Raw genomic sequence first — 7958 nt, 5'->3', positions numbered from 1 at the left:
ATAATTAAGTTATATAAAATTAAATATATGTTAGTAAATATATATAAATTAAATACATTAACTTATCTATGAAATTAAATTACATAATTAAAAGGTTTTGGTATTGATGTAAGAATATCTATATAACTCAATGATAAAGAAGAGGGAACCTAGGCATGGGTTCAGTTGTATAATTTAGTATGAATTTAGTATATAGTAAAAGGGGCATTCAAATCAGCAATTGTCTATTCATTAACTATCTACAGAACTTTATATTATTTAAAAATAAATTCAGATGAATTAAAACCCCAAATATGAAAAAAGCTCATTATAGTGATATTATAAAAATATATATTCATGGGGTAGGTACGCCTGAAATTATACACATAGAAAAAAGTTAAAAGGAAAAAACATAGCTATAACAATTTAAATTTTAAAAATTCTGATTTGACAAAGTTAACCTAAGTAAAGCTTAAAGGTAAGAGATGTACTGGGGGCAAATATTTGTTACATAGACTGCAAAGGATTGGTATGAATAATATGTAAAGAGCTTAAACAGTTCAATACATTTAAAAAATGGCCCAATTAGAATAATGGATAAATGAGATAAGAAGGCTCATAGGTTCATAGACATACAAATGGCCAATGAACACAGGAAAAGATAGCAAGCCTCATTAATAATTCAGCAAAATAGGAAGCCATCTATCACATTCCTCTTTTAGCCCATACAGGTTGCAATACATGAAAAAAGCTTACATAAAAATATTACATAATGGTGAGGGTGTGAAAAAGCAGTAACTCTCATATACTGTGGGTATGAATATAATTCATAAGGTTTATTTACAAAAGTAATTTATTAAGATTGGCTGAAAAGTAAAATGTGTAAACTCTTTGGCTTAGCAATTCCATTCTAGGAGTAGATCTTTTTCAAACGTGCACATATATACAAAACAGTAGAAACAGATGTTCATCAAGGGAGAAATGGCTAACCATTTATGCATATGCATACTATGGAATACTATGTAGCCATTTAAAAAGATACACTAGAGATATAAATATTGACATGAAAATTTGTCCCAGTCATATTATATACTGAAAAAACAAGATACGCACAGACATGAAGATAGATATGAATTATAAACTTTTTGGAAAAGTGAACACCAGTGGTTAATTTTGAGGAAAGTTATGAGATTAGGGGACAATAAAAAATTCACTTTTTATTTAGTCCTTCATTTTTATTGATTTATAGCTTGATTTTTAAAAAATGAGACATGAATATAACCTGATTTTGTAAATGATAAAATTAATATTTAAAAGGATAACTGGAACAACTACCATCTGTTAAGCCCCTAGGTTCAAAACATCGTGATGTTCAAATGCGTCATCTCATCGAACCCTCGAGTAACCTGGTAAAGTATGTATTTTGTCATATTAGAGATCAAGCAACCTAGTTTTAGAGAGTTTAGATAACCACTGTCTGGACATATGAAGGGTAAGCTGTGGAGCCAGATAAGAACAAAGGCTGACTATTGGCAGAGGCCATATCCTTCACTGCAAAAGAGGGTGAGAGTGTTCAGTGAGAGGTATGTCCTGGAAGCTGGGGCTGGGTAGTCTAGAGGACGTGAAGCAGTCAAAGGTGGGAAGAGCCAGTGAGAAATGCAAGTACAAACCTTAGAAAACACCAAAAGAGCCGGGCACTGTGGCTCACGCCTGTAATCCCAACACTCTGGGAGGCCAAAGTGGGCAGATCACCTGAGGTCAGGAGTTCGAGACCAGCCTGACCAACATGGTGAAAGCCCATCTCTACTAAAAATACAAAATTAGCTGGGTGTGGTGGCGCATGCCTGTAATCCCCGCTACTCAGGAGACTGAGGCAGGAGAATCGCTTGAACCCGGGAGGTGGAGGTTGCAGTGAGAGGAGATCCCACCATCACATTCCAGCCTGGGTGACAGAGCGAGACTCCATCTCAAAAAAAAAAAAAAGAAAAAAGAAAAACACCAAAAGACCAAAAGCAGAGGGGTGCAGATGAGCAATAATGTGAACCCTGCTCAGAGAGAGGCATTGTACCTATAATGGCTATGTGGTGTGAAGGTATGAAGTTAACTAGTTTTAAAAACATAGAGTCAATGCTCACAGAATTGCCCTATGGGAGAAGGATTTAATTTGTTCTGGGCACCCTATGGGGCATGGGGGAGAGAAGGGCAGAAATGGGCAGAAGCTCCTGGGAGGCAATGTATTAGTCTGCCTTCACACTGCTATAAAGAACTAGCTGAGACTGGATAATTTATGAATAAAAAAGGTTTAATTGACTCACAGTTTCTCATGGCTGGGGAGGCCTCAGGAAACTTACAATCATGTTGGAAGGCAAAAGGGAAGCAAGGACCTTCTTCACATGACAGCAGGAGAGAGAGAGAGAGTGAAGGAAGAACGGGCAAACACTTTTAAACCATCAGATCTCTTGAGAACTCACTCACTATTATCGGAACAACCTGGGGGAAACTGCCTCATGATCCAGTCATCTCCCACCAGATCTCTCCCTTGATGCATGGGGATTACAATTCAAGATGAGATTTGGGTGGGGACACAGAGCCAAACCATATCAGGCAGACTTCAGTTCAATAAAATAAATACCCATAATTTTATTTCAACATTTCAGAGGACTTTAGAGGAAAAATAAAAAGCCTAGACCAACTGGGAAAGGAAGGCAATCTGTTACTCGGGAAGTCCTGCCTTGGGTAGGAGCCCTGTATGAAAAACCAAAGCATGACCTTGCAGGTGACTCTCTGTGTGCAAAGTCTATGTAAGTAGAACAGTGGGATATACCTTCGCATGAAAATGAACAGGTGTGGAATCCTGGTATCTCCTGGTATTGTTTTTTTCTTCTTTTCCTGCCCAGCCCCTCCCACTCCCTGCTTTTTATTTGGGAACTACTTTTCCCCAATTGCATGCAGTTTTGGCAAATCCATCAGGATGCCTCCACCTCTCCTAAAATCCATGAAGCCAATCCCTCGTTCTCCCTGGAATTTGAATCTTTAGCAGAGCCACACAAAAACTGAATAAAACGGTTATAGGTTTTTTTCCCCGCCCAAAAGATAGTGTCTTGAAGAGGCTATTTGTCTGGCTACCTTGGCCTGTCCTCTTTCAGGTCTGACCAGTTATAGAATATAGATAGCCACACTCTCACATTTCATTCCAATCTAGGTTGGCCAAAGTTGGTTTCTATAGCTTCTCACTAAAGCACCTTAACTGATACAGGAGGATTTACACATTACTAGTGCCCAATATTGGTCATTCACTCTTTTAGTAATTCAGAGCCTTAGATGGGTCAGGCTCTGTGCTTGGCACTGGGGATTCAGAGCCCAAGGACCCCAGGCTCATGAGAAAAACAAGCCCCAAATGCTGAAGGAGTCAGTCCATGAGGCCCCTAAGCTATTCTAGGAGGTGGAGATTGTGAGGAGATAGTTCTAGAGGAGCTGACACTTGAATTGAGTCAAGAAGTAAACTTGCACTACCTCTGCTGCTTTCTCCATGCCGCCCACTGCACTCCACGTCAGCAAGCATATTTTCATTAGTACTCAGTGCCAGTGAATGTGTGTCCCTGAAAGTGCCAGTGTGATTAAAACACTTCAATAGATTTTTATGGGAAAGTTGAGGAAGCTACACATTTAGAAAGTTTAGAAAGTGCCACATTCTTCGGGAGAATGATTATGAATTTCAAAAAAAAAAAAACAAAACAGAAAATGAACCCCTAGAGTCCAACCCCATTCTGATTTAGAGACACAGAAGTCACTGCATAACTGCATGCTTTTTATTACAAAGATAATTGATAAAATATAAAACACACTGGTAACAATTACAGATACGACCCAAATGCGGTCACATGGGGTAGCTTTGTCTGAATGTAGTGGAAAGGGGCATATTAACTCCTTGACATCAACATTGTCCATCCTACATATTTAACACCTTGTATATCTGTGTCTCATTAGTTAAGACTTCGCTTCCAAAATTTCATGACACAGCAGGCCTAAATTTTCCCCTTTGCCAATAAATAGCTGTATGAACAACTTTGGACAAGGCCCTTGAGCTTTCTCAGTTTCAGTTTTTTTCAGTTGCTAAATGTGGACTTGTTTGCCATTGCCACAGCAGTATAATGAAGATGAAGGCAAACAGATATAAATATTAAGATTAGTCTTGAAAGGTTCCAAGAAATCAACAGGTATAGTAAGCAGAATAATGTCCCGTACCCCAGAAGATGTCCATGTTTTAATCGCTGGAAGCCCTGAATCTGTTACTTTATGTAGAAAGAAGAGACTTTACAGATGTGATTCAGGTTAAGGACCTCAGGTAAGGAGACTGACCTGGATTTTCCAGTTGAGTCCAATCTAATCATGAGTCCTTAGAAACAGAGACACCTTTCTTTCCTGGCTGTGATCAAAGGGAGATGTGACTACTGAAGAATGGTAAGAGGGATGTGATCTGGGGACTCAACCCACTGATGTTGCTGCCTTTGAAGATAGAGGGAGGGGCCATGAGCCAAGAAATGTGGGCAGCCTCTAGGAGCTGGAAAAGACAAGGAAAGAGATTCACCCCTTGGAGACTCCAGAAAGAAATGCTGCCCTTCTGATACCTTGACCTTAGCCAGTGAGACCGGTGTGGGATTTCTGACCTCCAGAACTGTGAGATAACAAATTTGCCTTATGATAAATTTGCCTTGGTGTAAGCCACAAAGTTTGTGGTCATTTGTTACAACAACAATAGAAAACTAACAAAATGGGGGAATGTTTTGAAAAGGGAAGCATGAGCAAATACCATAAGAGAGAATGGTGGCTTCCAATAACTGCAAGGAATTCCATGCTGCCGGAATGTAAATTGTATGTGGGTGAAAAAAAACAAGAGATGGGCTGGAGAGTATGAGATCCTTAATAATAGCAGTTATAACAATGGCAGCAACAACATTCAGTGGGCAATTAGTGTGTGTCAGATACACATCTAAGCATTTTACATGTGTTAACTCTAAAATTCAAAGCCATCCTATAAGGTAGTGACTTTTTTTTTTCTTTTTTCTTTTTTTTGACAGAGTCTCACTTTGTTGCTCAGGCTGGCGTGCAGTGGTGCAATCTCAGCTCACTGCAACCTCTGCCTCCCAGGTTCAAGTGATTCTCCTGCCTCAGCCTCCCGAGTAGCTGGGACTACAGGCGTGTGCCACCACGCCCAGCTATTTTGTATTTTTAGTAGAGACAGGGTTTTACCACATTGGCCAGACCGGTCTCGAACTCTTGACCTCAAGTGATCCAGCTGCCCTGGACTTCCAAAGTGCTGGGATTACAGGCATGAGCCTGTAGTAGTGCCTGGCCAGCAGTGACTGTTATTATCTCCACTTACAGATGGGGAAACCAAGTCACAGAGAAGGCTAAGTAAGTTGCTCAAGCTTAACATGTACAGTGCAGCCATGCTAGGATTTCATTTCCTGCAGTCTGGCTCTGTCTCCTCTCTAATCTCACCCCTGCAAAGGGCAGTGTGGAGGCCTTGAGGGAGTTTATACAGGAGAATGACAATCAGAACTGAGGTTCAGGGAGATCACCCTGGTGAATGAATTTCAGGGAAATAAAACATCATTCCTATATTACTGGCTCCCTCTCTGTGCTGGTCTTGTTTATCACGGAGGGAGAGCAGCGTGTGTGAGCAGATAGGCCACTAGAAAAGGCTAAGAGGGAAAAAAAGAAAGTTGAGGAAAATGAAACAGAGAAAGCCAAAGAGATATTTCTCGAGGATGGATAAATCTGCTGCAGACCTTTCCGGTGAAATGTATTATTATTTCACAACTCTCAACACCTTTGTTCTTCCTCCCTTAGAACAAGAAAGCAGCAGAATCATTTCCTTGGTCCACACTCTATGGCACTAGCAGTCAGTTGAAGTGTGTGTGTGTGTGCGCGCGCGCGTGTGCGTGTGACACTGGCAGTCAGTTGAAGTGTGTGTGTGTGTGTGTGATTCTTAAAGACCAAAATGTTTTCAGATACAAGCTGCCACATTGTCAGGTCACTTTAAAAGAAGCAGGATCAGATGACCTTGCAGGGGATCCCACTGGCTATTCCTGCCATACCACAGGGGCATTCTGGTTCCCACAGCTCAGAATTCCTCTATTCACTCATCAGTCTTGTTTTCTTTTTTTTTTTTTAATTTTATTATTATTATACTTTAAGTTTTAGGGTACATGTGCACAATGTGCAGGTTTGTTACATATGTATACATGTGCCATGTTGCTGTGCTGCACCCATTAACTCGTCATTTAGCATTAGGTATATCTCCTAATGCTATCCCTCCCCACTCCCCCCACCCCACAACAGACCCCAGTGTGTGATGTTCCCCTCCCTGTGTCCATGTGTTCTCATTGTTCAATTCCCACCTATGAGTGAGAACATGCGGTGTTTGGTTTTTTGTCCTTGCGATAGTTTGCTGAGAATGATGGTTTCCAGCTTCATCCATGTCCCTACAAAGGACATGAATTCATCCTTTTTTATGGCTGCACAGTATTCCATGGTGTATATGTGCCACATTTTCTTAATCCAGTCTATCATTGTTGGACATTTGGGTTGGTTCCAAGTCTTTGCTATTGTGAATAGTGCTGCAATAAACATATGTGTGCATGTGTCTTTATAGCAGCATGATTTATAATCCTTTGGGTATATACCCAGTAATGGGATGGCTGGGTCAAATGGTATTTCTAGTTCTAGATCCCTGAGGAATCGCCACACTGACTTCCACAATGGTTGAACTAGTTTACAGTCCACCAACAGTGTAAAAGTGTTCCTATTTCTCCACATCCTCTCCAGCACCTGTTGTTTCCTGACTTTTTAATGATTGCCATTCTAACTGGTGTGAGATGGTATCTCATTGTGGTTTTGATTTGCATTTCTCTGATGGCCAGTGATGATGAACATTTTTTCATGTGTCTTTTGGCTGCATAAATGTCGTCTTTTGAGAAGTGTCTGTTCATATCCTTCGCCCACTTGTTGATGGGGTTGTTTTTTTTTTTATTGTAAATTTATTTGAGTTCATTGTAGATTCTGGATATTAGCCCTTTGTCAGATAAGTAGGTTGCAAAAATTTTCTCCCATTCTGTAGGTTGCCTGTTCACTCTGATGGTAGTTTCTTTTGCTGTGCAGAAGCTCTTTAGTTTAATTAGATCCCACTTGTCAATTTTGGCTTTTGTTGCCATTGCTTTTGGTGTTTTAGACATGAAGTCCTTGCCCATGCCTATGTCCTGAATGGTATTGCCTAGGTTTTCTTCTCGGGTTTTTATGGTTTTAGATCTAACATTTAAGTCTTTAATCCATCTTGAATTAATTTTTGTATAATGTGTAAGGAAGGGATCCAGTTTCAGCTTTCTACATATGGCTAGCCAGTTTTCCCAGCACCATTTATTAAATAGGGAATCCTTTCCCCATTGCTTGTTTTTGTCAGGTTTGTCAAAGATCAGATAGTTGTAGATATGTGGCATTATTTCTGAGGGCTCTGTTCTGTTCCATTAGTCTATATCTCTGTTTTGGTACCAGTACCATGCTGTTTTGGTTACTGTAGCCTTGTAGTATAGTTTGAAGTCAGGTAGCGTGATACCTCCAGCTTTGTTCTTTTGGCTTAGGATTGACTTGGCAATGTGGGCTCTTATCTCAAAATAATAAGAACTATCTATGACAAACCCACAGCCAATATCATACTGAATGGACAAAACCCGGAAGCATTCCCTTTGAAAACTGGCACAAGACAGGGATGCCCCCTCTCACCACTCCTATTCAACACAGTGTTGGAAGTTCTGGCCAGGGCAATCAGGCAGGAGAAGGAAATAAAGGGCATTCAATTAGGAAAAGAGGAAGTCAAATTGTCCCTGTTTGCAGATGACATGATTGTATATCTGGAAAACCCCATCATCTCAGCCCAAAATCTCCTTAAGCTGGTGAGCAACTTCAGCAAAGTCTCAGGA

This window comes from Pan paniscus, chromosome 11, assembly GCF_029289425.2.
Source record: "Pan paniscus chromosome 11, NHGRI_mPanPan1-v2.0_pri, whole genome shotgun sequence".
In the NCBI taxonomy this organism is placed as follows: Eukaryota; Metazoa; Chordata; class Mammalia; order Primates; family Hominidae; genus Pan; species Pan paniscus.
The sequence above is the reverse complement of the archived record's forward strand: the minus strand, read 5'-3'. Positions refer to the sequence as shown.